Raw genomic sequence first — 14496 nt, forward strand, 5'->3', positions numbered from 1 at the left:
CACAGAATCAAATATATGGACATGACCTGTTGTCCTTTTTCCCGGAAATTTGGAAATTCCTCGAATTTTCCTTTCCATTGGTCATTCCATTTCACCAGCTGCTCAGCCCGAGTTTCTTACGTGATTTAAAAGTTAATTACCCACGCGTTTTCTGAATAAATTTACAATTCTACTCATTTAAGGCTGGTTTCCATATGAAAGGGGTACCCAACGGATCGTTTCGGTAAATTATCTGTTCGGAAGGCCCTTAATCCCCCACAATTTTCTGAAGGGAATTTTCACTTCGAACTTTCGTGGTATGGGAAATTTAAGGCCTAGTGTTTTCGGATTGACAAAAATGTCGTTTCGGGTACCGAAAAAAGGTTAGCTAAGATCAAGTTTTCGGAAATCGCAATGAGGTCTGCGATCGTTTGCGATCATATGGAAACATACTTCTGCAATCGTCTACGATTCTGCGATCACGATCGCAGACGGTCGCAGAAGATAGAACCATGTTCTATCTCCTGCCATCGTCTGAGATGTGATCATCTGCGATCAATTGCGATTGTGCAATCATATGGAAACCAAAGTTTTGCGATCCACGATCGAAACGCATCCCATAATATTTCGAGTTCTCTCCCACGATTCAACCCTCGTCTGTTCGATTGTAGGAACGGTCTACGTTATGAATGTGTTTATTATCGCAGCCGCAGAGATTTTAACGACAAGAACAAAAAGGGCAGCTATTGGGACAAAATCGTGCAGAAGATTCATTTATCGGCCGAGGAAGCGGAGGCCAAATTTCTCCAACATAAGAACTCACTGCATACGGTCGTTATCGAATCCAAAACCGATGTTTTCGACGGTTTTGGAGCTGGCGACGACTCGCTTAATCATGACAAACAGAAGAAGTAAATTTGCTTGCAGCAAAATTTCCGCTCTTCCACGTTCGCGATGTTGTTTGATTTTCAGCCTACACGCGCGTGTATATTTGACGTTTTTCGCTGACCAAAACGTATACCTGCGGTCGGCTCTGCGATCGTTACGATTATATGGAAAGAGCCTTTTTTGCGATCGTCTGCGATTGTTTGCGATCTGCGATCTGCGATCGTCTGCGATCATATGGAAACCAGCCTTTAGTTTGTGTAATGTGGTCGAACTATCCAGGAGCTTACGTCATAGGAGGGGCATTTTTATTTCTGGGTAGTCCGCCGTTTCTGTAGAAGTTGAACGAGTTGAAATAATCGTGAGGCAGCATAAATGAAATAAAGATATATTTTCAGGTGACTTTTTCGTTATCGTTGGGACGTGCAGAGACGACGACCACCACAACAAAACACTGGCTCTGCACGTGCGCTATAAACTTTGATACCTTTCTTTGTCGTCATCTACAAAACAACGACGTGTAATCACCATTCAAGGCTTTTTAAAAAACGTGAACACATGATGATTTAGTTTTCTTTCTCTTAAAACCGATCCCACGACGTTAACTCCTGGATAGTTCGACCACATTACACAAACTAAATGAGCAGAAATTATCGCAAATTTATTCAGAAAACGCGAGTGTAATTTTTAAATCCCGTAAGAAACTGGGGCTGGGCCCAGTTGCTCAAAGCCCGCTTATTCGGGATTAACAACAACTTTGGTTAGAGTTTAATTACATAACAATAAAGATTTTTCAAAACGATTTTTGTCCCTCAGTTTTGACGTTGACTTTTCTTTACCACTGGCTTAAAATTAGAGTTAAAAAACTATTTTAACGAGCGAGCAGAAAACCTTCCGTTAATTTTTAATTGCGGATTTAAGTTTATCGGCTTTCGAACAACCGGGCCCTGGGCATAATTAATAAATCGGCGAAATGGTATCATGCCCAGCAGTACTCGTACCTTGACAAGCAATTCGTTCTTCCCAGTCGCCGGGCTTTGGTTTAAGTGTTGATTTGAACTAAAGGGAATGCTGTACGAGTCGCAACTTACAGTGCCAGTGAAAAATCTAGTCTCATGGAATCTCATCACACAAAATCGCCCCAACACAGACTCAGGAAAGAGCTCTGGGGAAGAGTATCCATTGAGCGCCACTTTACTGAATTAGAACAGGGTGGCGGGAAAAAAGCCCGTATAAAAGCACATTCGTGTACACCATGCTTTTCGTTATCAATGGAGTCGTTTCCTTTGTGTTCTCTTGTCGCCTTTTGTTTTTTCCTTTCTTTCAATCAACCCCAATCATACCTGTCATTCCATAAGTTTCCTTGGTAAAGGTTACCGAATTATTAATAATCATTTGACAAACTTTGTTCACACTAATTGTTCGACTTAGCAGTATCAATAAAAAGGCAAATTAGCCTGCATGGCGTGTCGGAATGCACGAACCATGAAGTTTTTAGCATATAACATATTCAAATTTACCAGTATTCTAGTTTGAAAAGTTATTCATTCAGATTGACGGTTAACTCAGATCTTGGTTTATGAACGAAAATGAGTGCTGTTCGATTCGCAAAGTTGAAAGCCACCAGTGAATCCATCGCGTTCACCTACCGTGATTCAACATATCAAAGAAAGATAAGTATTTTTGTTGTTGTTGCTGTTGTTGTTATCTAGTTTTATAGCTTAATCTTGAGTATGTTACAATGTACATTGCAGGCTAACGGTCTTGGTTTTCTTGGCTTTCGTCGATTTCGCTTGGCGTCACTTGCAAGCCGTCCTTATTCTTGATCAGGCAGGCACACCGGTAGACGTAAATGACACTCTGCATCAAAAGATTTAATCCGCGGAATCTGTGGTGGAATTACATGATTCGCGTCCTACGTTAACAGCCAACTCTGCGGGAACAGTTGTGATGCTTGCTGCGGACTCGATTAACGCGGCACATGACGTGGTTCCCGGTTGAATCCTCAGTTGCAAAGAGAACTGAAGGATGGTTCTCTAAATAATAAAACATACTGGAAACGTGCAGCCCTTGGGCTGCCTCAGGTCTTTTCGTTTGTCTACAGGAATCGCCAGCACATCTCCGTGTGACAGCCTCGAGCGTGATGCACAACGGCAGCTTTTCCTTTACTGAAAAGTTTCAATAAAAAAGTGTGTTTTTGCTCGATCTTGTGTTGATTCAGGTGCATGGCCAAATTCTTGTTGATAGTTTTTTGCTCGTGAGAACAGTGACTAAATAATTTCCTTGTGGCATACAAAAACGACAACAAAACAGAGCTAAAACATGCTGTTGTGCATCAGGCTGAAAAGACCGAATATACTATGGAGTAGGTACAGGAAAAAAATGGCAAACTAGAGACGCTTTCCATTTATCCGAACTGGCTGGCCAAAGACTGGTTATTCCGCTGAATATATAAAAGCACGATTTTCAAGAAATGGCTCTTTGCTACACCTTCAAGCTCCTTCAAATTGGGGCAAACCATTTCCAAATTCTGCATTCTGAAGAATCTTTAGAGCTAACTCTTCAAAATTTCTCGTTCTATTTCAAACTGATTGGCCAAGCTGGTCTGTTCTGGCAGATGGAAAGCATCAGCGCTTTAATAACAATAAAAAGATTGGGAAGAAAGAATACTCGGAGATATTAGTGACGGGGAGCCGCGAAGATCTTCATGGGAGTTTGAAATTGGACTAAAGAGAATTATTTTCGTGTTAAAAATTTTCTGGCGAACTATTTTGTGGACAAAAAAATTTTGGTAGGGACCCCCTCTATCTAGGGCTTTATGCAGAAAATTATGAACCCTTTTCCGTTAAGTACTGGGAAGTTGGACGTTTTGGGGATTCACGTTTAGTACGTTTGCAACAAGCGACCCGTCACTAATATACCTGAGTACCCAGTCAAGAGCAGCCAACATTGCTCCATGGTGACCCATACTGGAAATTGTCCACCCTACAATATGGGTACCCATAGACCAATATTGGCCAACATAGGCACGCATGAACCAATATTGGCATATAAGGGTACGCATGGACCAATATTGGCCAATATAAGTACCCATGAACTAATATTGGCCAATATGGGCACCCATGAAAAAGTATTGGCCAATATGGGTAGCCATAAACCAATATTGGAAAATATAGGTAGCCAGGAAGATATATTGGCCAATATGGGTCGCCATATACCAATATTGGCCAATATAAGTACCCATGAACTAATGTTGGTCAATATACGCACCCATGGAAAAGTAGTGGCCAATATGGGTAGCCATAAACCAATATTGGCCAATATAGGTACCCAGGAAGCAATATTGGCCAATATGGCTAGCCATATACCAATGTTGGCCAATATGGGTACCCAGGAACCAATATTGGCCAATATAGGTACCTATGGACCAATATTGTCCAATATGGGTACCCAGCCACCAATATTGGCCAATATGGGTACCCAGGAACCAATATTGGCCAATATAGGTACCTATGGACCAATATTGTCCAATATGGGTACCCAGCCACCAATATTGGCCAATATGGGTACCCAGGCACCAATATTGGCTAATATGGGTACCCATGGACCAATATTGGCCAATATGAGTATCCATGCAACAATATTAGCCAATATTGGTCCATGTATACCCATATTGGCCAACATTGGTCAATGGGTACCAACATCGGCAGGTATGGGTCCCTGGGTACCCATATTGGCCAATATGGGTGCAAGGGACCAATATTGGCCAATATCGGTCCCTGGGTCGCTATATTGGCCAATATGGGTGCCCAGGGACCAATATTAGCCAATATGGGTAGCCGGTGACCACTATTGGCCAATAATAGTCAATGGTTACCCATATTGGCCAATATGGGTGCCCAGGGACCAATATTAGCCAATATGGGTAGCCGGTGACCACTATTGGCCAATAATAGTCAATGGTTACCCATATTGGCCAATATGGGTGCCCAGGGACCAATATTGGCCAATATGGGTACCCGGTTACCAATATTGGCCAATATTGGTCCATGGCTACCTATATTGGCCAATATGGGTTCCCAGGGTCCTATATTGGTCAATATGGGTCCCTGGGCAATAATATTGGCCAATATGGGTACCCATGGACCAATATTGGCCAATATGGGTACTCGGTGACCAATATTGGCCAATATTGGCCCATGGGTACCCATATTGGCCACTGTGGGTGCCCAGGGACCTATATTGGTCAATATGGGTAGCCGGTGACCACTATTGGCTAATATTAGTCAATGGATACCCATATTTGCCAATATGGGTGCCCAGGGACCAATATTGGCCAATATGGGTACCCGGTTATTAATGTTGGCCAATATTGGTCCATGGCTACCTACATTGGCCAATATGGGTGCCCAGGGTCCTATATTGGTCAATATGGGTCCCTGGGCAATAATATTGGCCAATATGGGTGCCCAGGGACCAATATTGGCCAATATGGGTACCCATGGACCAATATTGGCCAATATGGGTACTCAGTGACCAATATTGGCCAATAGTGGCCCATGGGTACCCATATTGGCCACTGTGGGTACCCAGGGACCTATATTGGTCAATATGGGCCCCTGTGCACTATTATTGGCCAATATGGGCATGCATGGACCCATATTGGTCAATATTGGTTCCTGGGTACCTATATTGGCCAATATTTGTCCCTTATTACCCATATTCGCCAATATTGGTCTTTGGTTACTTATATTGGCCAATATTGGTACATGGCGACCCATATTGGCCAATATTGCTTCCTGGGTACCTATATTGGCCAATATTGGTGTATGGCTACCCATATTGGCCAATACTTTTCTATGCGTGCCTATATTGACCAATATTAGTTCATGGGTAACTATATTGGTCAATATTGGTCCATGCGTACCGTTATAAGCGAATATTGGTTCATGCGTGCCTTTGTTGGCCATTATTGGTCCATGGGTACCCATATTGTACTGTCGACAATATCCAGTATGGGTCATCATGGAGCAATGTTGGCTGCTCTTGACTGGGTACTCAGGTATATTAGTGACGGGTGGCTTGTGGCAAACGTACTAAAAGTGAATCCCTAAAATGCCAACTTCCAAGTGCTGAACGGAAAAGGGTTCATAATTTTCTGCATAAAGACTTAGATAGAGGTCCCTACCGAAATTTTTTTGTCCACAAAATAGTTCGCCAGAAAATTACTAACACCAAAATAGTTCTTTATGGCCAATTTCAAATGTTTGCGGCTTCCCGTCACCAATATATCCGAGTACTCTTTCTTTCCAATCTTCTTTATTGTTATTAAAGCGCTGATTTTTCCTTGTATACTATACTAGAGTGTTTTCCATTTGCCAGAAAGGACCAGGTTAGCCAATCAGTTTGAAAATAGAACGAGAAATTTTGAAGAGTTAGCTCTAAAGATTCTTCAAAATGCACGTTTTGGAAATGGTTTGCCCCAATTTGAAGGAGCTTGAAGGTGTAGCACAGGAGCCAGTTCTTGAAAATCGTGCTTTTATTCAGCGGAATAACCAGTCTTCGGCCTGCCAGTTCGGACAAATAGAAAGCGCCTCTAGTTTGATATTCTTTCCTGTACCTACTCCATAGTATATTCGTTGTTTTCAACGTGATGCACAACAGCATGTTTTAGCTCAGTTTTATTGTTCTGTCTGTTTTGTTGTCGTTTTTATATGCCACAAGGAAATTTTTTAGTCACTGTTCTCACGAGCAAAAAACATCCAATTAAAACTATCAACAAGAATTTGGCCATGCACCTGAATCAACACAAGATCGAGCAAAAACACACTTTTTAATAGAAACTCTTAAAGGAAACCCTGCTGTTGTGCATCACGCTCGAGGCTGTCACATGAGATTTGCTGGTGATTCCTGTAGACAAACGAAGAGACTTTAGGCAGCCCACGGGCTGCACATTTTCAGTATGTTTTATTATTTAGAGAACCGTTCTTCTGTTCTCTTTGCAACTGCCGGAGGATCCAGCCGGAAACCACGTCATGTGTTGGGTTAATCGAGTCCGCAGCAAACATCACAACTGCTCCCGCAGAGTTGGCTGTTAACACTTCACTTTGAATGTGGAGTGTGATTTACGTCTATCGGTATGCCTGCCTGGTCAAGATTAAGGACGGCTTGCAAGTGACGCCAAGCGAAATCGAAGAAAACCAAAACCGTTATCCTGAAATGTACATTATAACATAAGGCTGGTTTCCATATGATCGCGGATCGCAGATCGCAATAAGGTCTGCGATCGTCTGCGATCCTGCGATCGTGATCGCAGACGATCGCAGACGATCGCAGAAGATAGAACCATGTTCTGTCTAAAGGCTGGTTTCCATATGATCGCGGATCGCAGATCGCAGATGGCAGATCGCAATAATGTCTGCGATCGTCTGCGATCATATGGAAACTACTTCTGCGATCGTCTGCGATCCTGCGATCGTGATCGCAGACGATCGCAGAAGATAGAACCACGTTCTATCTCCTGCGATCGTCTGCGATCAATTGCGATTGTTTGCGATCTGCGATCTGCGATCCGCGATCATATGGAAACCAGCCTTTAGATAGAACATGGTTCTATCTTCTGCGGTCACGATCGCAGGATCGCAGACGATCGAAGAGGTAGTTTCCATATGATCGCAGACGATGACAGACCTTATTGCGATCTGCGATCCGCGATCATATGGAAACCAGCCTATACTCAAGATTAAACCTATAAAACTGGATAACAACAACAACAACAAAAATACTTATCTTTCTTTGATATATTGAATCACGGAAGGCCAGTGAACGTGGTGGATTCACTGGTGACTTTCAACTTTGTGAATCGAACAGCACTCATTTTCGTTCATAAACCAAGATCTGAGTTAACCGTCAATCTGAATGAATAACTTTTCAAACTCGAACACTGCTAGATTTGAATATATCATATGCTAAAAACCTCATGCTTCGTGCATTCCAACACGCCATGCACACTAATTAGCCTTTTTACTGGTACTGCCACGTCGAACAATTAAACAAAGTTTGTCATATGATTAGTAATAATTCGGTAACCTTTACTAAGGAAACTCATCGAATGACAGGTATGATTGGGGTTGATTGAAAATAACGAATAAAACAAAAGGCGACAAGTAAACACAAAAGAAACGACTCCATTGAAAACGAAAAGGATGGTGTATACGAATGTGTATACGAATATTATAATGCGGGCTTTTTCCCGCCACCCGTTTTTAAAGAGGCGCTCAATGGATACTCGCCCCCAGATCTCTTTCCTGCACACTAAAAATTAAAGTGTATTATTACACCCAAAAAAAGTGTAAAATCCTTGCCGGCCCCGGCAGCCTTTTTTTGGTGTGTATTATTACACACAGTCCAACAGTGTAGTTTAACACTCAAAGGGATTGTATAATTACACGCAAAATGGTGTAATAAGGGTATTATACTACTTTGCAAAGTGTAAAATTACACATCGAAGTAGGGTAATGAAAGCGAGAAAGAAGGGTAATATTACACCAAATAATGGTGTGCTGACGTTGCCAGCACCGGTAGACGTTTTTGATTCGTAATTCTATACATAAATAACAATGTAAAATTACACTTCAAGTGATTGTAATTTTCCCCTGAATTAAGTGTAATCATTGCAGTTTACAACCATATCATGTGTAAAATTACACAACCGCCTGGTAAACCTTTGCAGTGCTGGCTACGATGTATTTTAGCGTTGATTTACACCTTACGCCTTGTGTAAAATTACTCTGATTCATGGACTATAAAACAAAACAAAAACAAAAAAGAAAGGAAAAAGAAAAAAATACAACAGAAGCTTGGTCTTGAACCACCAGAAATTTTTTTCTTCTTTAATTTCTGAGCGTACAGGTATGGCTCAATATATCTCTTAACTGATTAAAATTGTTCCAGCAATAACGACAAGATCGAAGGAACAAGATGATTAAAAATTTTCAAATCTATAAGGCATTTTCAAAATTCTTTATATAGAAGACATTTCTATACGCGCGGCAGCCGCACACTTCAGAGCTAAATAACCTTGTTGACATTCAACCAGATATTTTGAAACATTAAGTACATGCAACTCATTAGCCGTACTATATTCACCTTTACTTGACAATCACAAAGCAGTAAGTGTTAGAACAGGCCTTTGGATAGCAAAAGTTCAGAGTATAATACAAAGAAATTAGACATTTAAGAGCCGAGAGGTGGCCTACAACTAAAATTTCGTCATATTGCCAACAATAAGGAGAGAAGGTGATGCATCTATTCTAAGATCTTGGAGTGCCTCTTCTTTTGTCTCCACAACCTGTATAAAAATAAAGTTGCAGAAAAGAGTTGTTATAGACAATGTTCTAAACCTTTTTCTTGATTGATCAACATAAAACTGGCATAAAAGAAAACATAATTTTGAGTGTGGAGAAGGGAGTTTCCCTTCTTTCTACACGTATTTGCAAATGTCTTGCACTAGCTAGTATTTACTTTTACTGAACTTACATAAAGTTTTCGAGAAGTACAGAGGACAACTTTGAGCAAAGGTTGGCCAAATAATACAAAAAATTGCATCTGTTCTTCCACGAAAGGATCACAAGTTACTTGTTTAGGGAAGGAAATCAATTTTTTACCTTAACAAAGAACTCTTGTGGCTTCTTCACTTGCTTTGACTCCTTTTCCAGAATTAGCGGAAAACACAGGAGAGCCACTATAGACTTCTCTTCTATACAAAGAGTAGAAACCAGAAAAAGACATAAGCCAAGGAAATTTAATGTATCAAATGCTTCTTATACCTCTCCTGACATCATAAATAATAATAATACATTGTATGCTAATCTTTCCTTCAAGAGAGTAGATTGCAACATTGAAGGCCACAGCATCAATTCCCTACTTCTTCCACAACATTTTTTTGCAAGAGGTATTAATACCTGCCGTTAGCATTAGGAATTTATGAACTAATACAGTGAAAAGGTGTCTTAGCAAAACGAAAAAAGTCAATGATCAAAAGAATAAAGGACACCTTACTTTCTCTACTGAAAAAAAGGTTTTGGAAAAAGAACTCTCCTTATGAAAACATGCTTAGTTTCCGTCCATGAAGTCACTGGTCAAAGGAGGGAATAACCACCTTATTTAAGTTATGGCCTGTCTTGTGGACCTGGCCAGCACCATGAGGAAAACAAATTAACCTGGTAGAGGAAAGATTTTGTAATTTGATACCACATCAAAGAAACTGATTTAAGTACTTTGGTTCAATTCATGGCCCCCAGTAACAGGCGGGCAAAACCACCTGACTGGGTCATAAGTCAAAGGCGGGTATCACCACCTTACTTAATGCCTGGTCGGCGGACCAAGGTCATGGCATGAAAACAAAACACAGGTAAGATGTTATGATGTGATCTTATGGTAAAAGCTTCACTCAAACTTGTAACCTAACTCTATAAAAAGTGTCTTGTTCTAATTATGACCCCCAGTGACAGGCGGGCAAAACCACCTGACTGGGTCGTAAGTCAAAGGCGGGTATCACCACCTTACTTAACTGCCTGGCTGGTGAACCAGGGTCATAAGTAAAACAAAACACGCTTTGATTATGAAAGCTTTAAACTTTAACCAGTGCAAGTTATAACCATAATCAAAACAAATCATATCTGATCATGACTTTGCGAAAGCTTCATCTTCACCATTGTTCCTTTGGGAGCTTTGTGTACTCATTTGACAACAAGCTGATACAAAAGTAGGTGTACAGGTGTTTAAAATAAAGACCCAGAAAACCCATGCACTGTTTTGTTCCACCCTTCTAGGATATCTTTACAATTCTTTGATGCAATGCATTGATTTAAATTAGTCATGACGAAATGATTCACAAACATAACAGAAAACAAATAAAATAATCCAAATAACTATTGTTACACATTAGGCATTAATCAAAGGAAACAATAAAATGCAATAAAAAATATATTACTGCAACGTTGCGGAATTAAAAGTTCTGGATATTTGAATATACAGTACATACTGGCAGGTAGATGCCTTATTACTTGGTCCAGTGGCTGCTTTAGCATCAGATTTGGCACCAATCCTACAGGTATATAAGACAGGAATTATTGCAAATGGAACATAAATAAAACATCAAGGACAGTGTGCAATTTTTCAGCCAACATATCAAAACAAAATCTTCCTATATACTGGCTGCAGGCTAAGAGAAGGTTTACAAGATAGACTGAAGAAGGGAATGTAGCAAGAGTGATGGATAATGGAATTACTCACTAAGCATAAAAAATTGCAATTGGAAGCTGGCATGAAATAACAAAATGCTGAGTTGCAAATAAAAAGTTCTCTACATACTGGGAAGTAGAAGCCTTATGATTTGAAGCAGTGGTAGCCTCTCCTTCACGTATGTCAGCTTTGTCAACAAACCTGTAAGGATGTGCAAAAAGGAATTTCAATTTATGGGAAATAAATAAAAGAAAAATGACGATTAGGCCTTTATGATCCCTCTAAAGGTAACAAAATCTTCATGTTTAATTGCTGCATGGAGGGGGGTATAAGGTCTCAAGTTAACCCAGGAGTGTGAAATGTAGTGTGAAAAAAAAAAAAAAAAAAAAAAAAACAGTTGAAAAATACAATTTGACAAAAGGAAGATGGACTCCAAAAAATTCCAAATCAACTAAGGGTGCATTTTTTTGGGAGAATCCAAAACCGGATTTGTGATCACAGATCATTCGGATCATGCCGCATCGAAAGAACCGATGAATCCACTCTGGACAAGGATTCGTCGCTTCCTTGATGTGGCATGATCCAAATGATCTGAGACCACAGATTTGTTTTCGGGTGCACCCTAAATACAATATCATTTTTCTACCGCAACGGAAACTACTTAGTTTGTTATCCCAACTTAACCAGTGTGAAGATTGTCTTACAAGTATGGTAAAACAATTAAATTACATGTACCTGGTTTGAATGAAAACAAAATAAATACTATGATTACATGCCGATCCACTAAGTACTTCATTTAATTGAAGTAATGTAAACCACACATGTTTGTTCTTACCCTTGCTTTCTATTCTGGCTGATGTTTTGTCATTTTCTTTGACACACTGCTTTGCAGCTCCTGGATTTCATCTCCATCACTGAAAGAAATCATTGTAGAAATCCTCATCGATTTGAATTATAAAACATGTGTCAAGTTTTGGGCTCTTTCCAAGCCTTAATTCTTGAGTCAACACAACCCAATCAACCTGAAGTCAAGATTCAAGATAATTACAAGAAACAGGATCAATTAAATGTGCACTCTGGTCATCTGACAATTGCAAGCAACCAAAAAATTGGACAGAGTCTTGCTGAATTTGTACATAGGAAGTTTTCCATGGTATCGCGGGTTCTGTAAATTGTCTTTGTTATATATTTGTTGAAAATACATGTAATATTAATAAAGTGTAAAGTGTATAAAGCGTAAAAGCCTTTCCCTGGCATGTTACTAGCTCGCTGCGTTATAGCATAGTCCAGGTTTGTGTTATATTCTAAACTAAAGAAAACATGCACCTTCAAGTACTAGACTGAAATTTGCAGACTCCTGAGAAAACTAACTAGGTGCTGACCAAAACAAAATGGAACAAAAAATTAATTCTCACTCTTGAGTTGCTGAATGCGCCTTCCCCTTCAAATTTGTCATCCTAGTTGTCGGCTGACTACCACTGTTGCTGCGTAACAAAATGATGAATTAATCTTAATCAGTTAGAAACTTTCAAAATTATTATAATATGTGATACCTATTTTTAAACTTATTTCCAATTTTAATGCCATAATTTTACATCTTACAGTGACACTACGCCAACTGTTTATAACACTAGAAATATAATATCTCAAACATTTCTTGTTTGGAAAAAGAAAAGCAATCCTGATACATGAAAAATGAACCACAAGCTGTAAGGTATTATTCTATTTTTTTTTCTTGTGGTTCAATCTTGCATCTTATTGATCTCAAGAATATGAACTTTCCAGAAATACATGAAATTCTCAAGTGTTCACGGTTTTCGCAGTCACACTGTAACAGTAATTTCTGTGTAATTAATGTAAGTCTAATGGTTAAAATTCAATTCAATTTTCTAAACTGTTCAATTTCTTATCAAGCCTTATAATAATAGCTGAAAAAAACAAACCAAAACAAAAAAAACCCAATTGTCTTAACACCTGAAAACCGGTTTAAAATGTTTCAAATCGAAAATCACAGTTAACAACAAAGATATACAAGTATGTAAGCTAAAAGCAAAGTTAAAATGACGTGACAACACAACACAACATAAAGGCAAGTATAGTAAACTAAGAAATTAAGCTTTGTATCTTAGCTTGTCAGTCTCAGAGCTTAGCAAAGTTGAACATGTCCACACTGCTCGCTTGAAGAACTTGTCTCGCTCAGGTCAAGTTATGGTAGCTGCACACTGAGTCGATACAAACAAGACAGTTCTGCCAGTGCCTACTGTATGTGTAAATTTTTGTACAACTGCATCCAACTGCATAAGTGCAAAATAATCGCGGACGCATTTCAGCGGCACTTAAAGCTCGTCCCAGTTTTCCCTACGTTAGTTCAAGGAAACACGTGTTCACTTACATATTCAGGGCTTCTCCCGACGCTTTTCCCTGATTCCGCGCGAGGTAATTTATTTTTCTGATGATTTTCAGGCGGTGTCCAACACAGTATTAGCTGTTCTGCCAAAACATCCCCTCCTTTTTCTACAAGTCCGAGTAGTGCATTGCCCCATCAATATCCATTTCTGAAAACAACGAATCAATGCAGCCATTTTAGAAGAAAAATTCGTCGTTGCGCCTGTGATCACGTGAAATTTTGGCGGTAAAACACATTCGCCTCGCTAATAAATGCTTTAACGGGCCCAAAATTCATGGAAAATAGTATTAAACATGCACTGAGTTTGTTGTAATAAACATAAACTAACATCCGAAAGAAAGGCCTAAATTACAGTTGTAAAACTTAAAGGATCCAGCAGTGATCGCCACTTGGCATAAAAGCAACACATGCGAATTATATACTCACCCAAGCACGACTCGGAATATTTGCTGTAGGGCTCGCACAAACTTGTTGGCCACTGGCTTACAGCCTGAGTAGTCCATACCTCTACATTTTCTGTTTCCATTCTCAGTAGCTGACTCGAAAAGATGAAAATAATCCCGGAGCTTTAACTTTACAACCTCCCTCAAAGACTAGGCGAACGGAAAGAGGCATCCCGCAGGATTGTCGAAGAATTTGTCAAGTTTCATTATCTGCAATAAAGCTTAATGATTGGATAAAAAATTTCGCACTATCAGTTTAGTTTCCGTCACCCGGTAACCGCAACACTCGTGGACCGCTCCTATGAAAAGAAAAAATGTACATCAAAGCGCAAAACAAGCTCATCCATATACTATAAGAAGGAACGTGGTCCGATTGTTGTAAACCAAAGGGTGGGAAGTAAAAAGAAACAAAAGGGTCACTGAATGCACATAATTTACGGTGCAGGTAGCCGCAAATACGCGGTGGATTCATTGTTCTCTGTTTGTGACCACAGCCGGAAATGTTTTGGTAACTTAACCTAAGACCAACCAAACAGT

The 14496-nt window shown here is 39.8% G+C and overlaps 1 long non-coding RNA gene across 2 annotated transcripts; it reads right to left on the reverse strand.

Annotated features, from left to right (window-relative positions):
- Nucleotides 1-8723: 8723 nt before the first annotated feature.
- Nucleotides 8724-13441, reverse strand: LOC146457300 (uncharacterized). 2 transcript variants are annotated; one of them, XR_014858530.1, is made up of 6 exons: nt 12525-13439; nt 11945-12023; nt 11239-11310; nt 10910-10972; nt 9531-9622; nt 8724-9214 (listed from the first exon to the last, which is right to left on the reverse strand). It is a non-coding gene; the product is annotated as an uncharacterized LOC146457300 (long non-coding RNA). The 2 variants fall into 2 exon arrangements; XR_014858532.1 differs by lacking the exon at nt 11239-11310 and having other exon boundaries at nt 12525-13441.
- Between the last annotated feature and the right edge of the window lie 1055 nt (nt 13442-14496).

The sequence above is a fragment of the Pavona decussata genome, unplaced genomic scaffold (genome assembly GCF_977016875.1).
Source record: "Pavona decussata unplaced genomic scaffold, jaPavDecu1.1 SCAFFOLD_244, whole genome shotgun sequence".
Classification (NCBI taxonomy): Eukaryota; Metazoa; Cnidaria; class Anthozoa; order Scleractinia; family Agariciidae; genus Pavona; species Pavona decussata.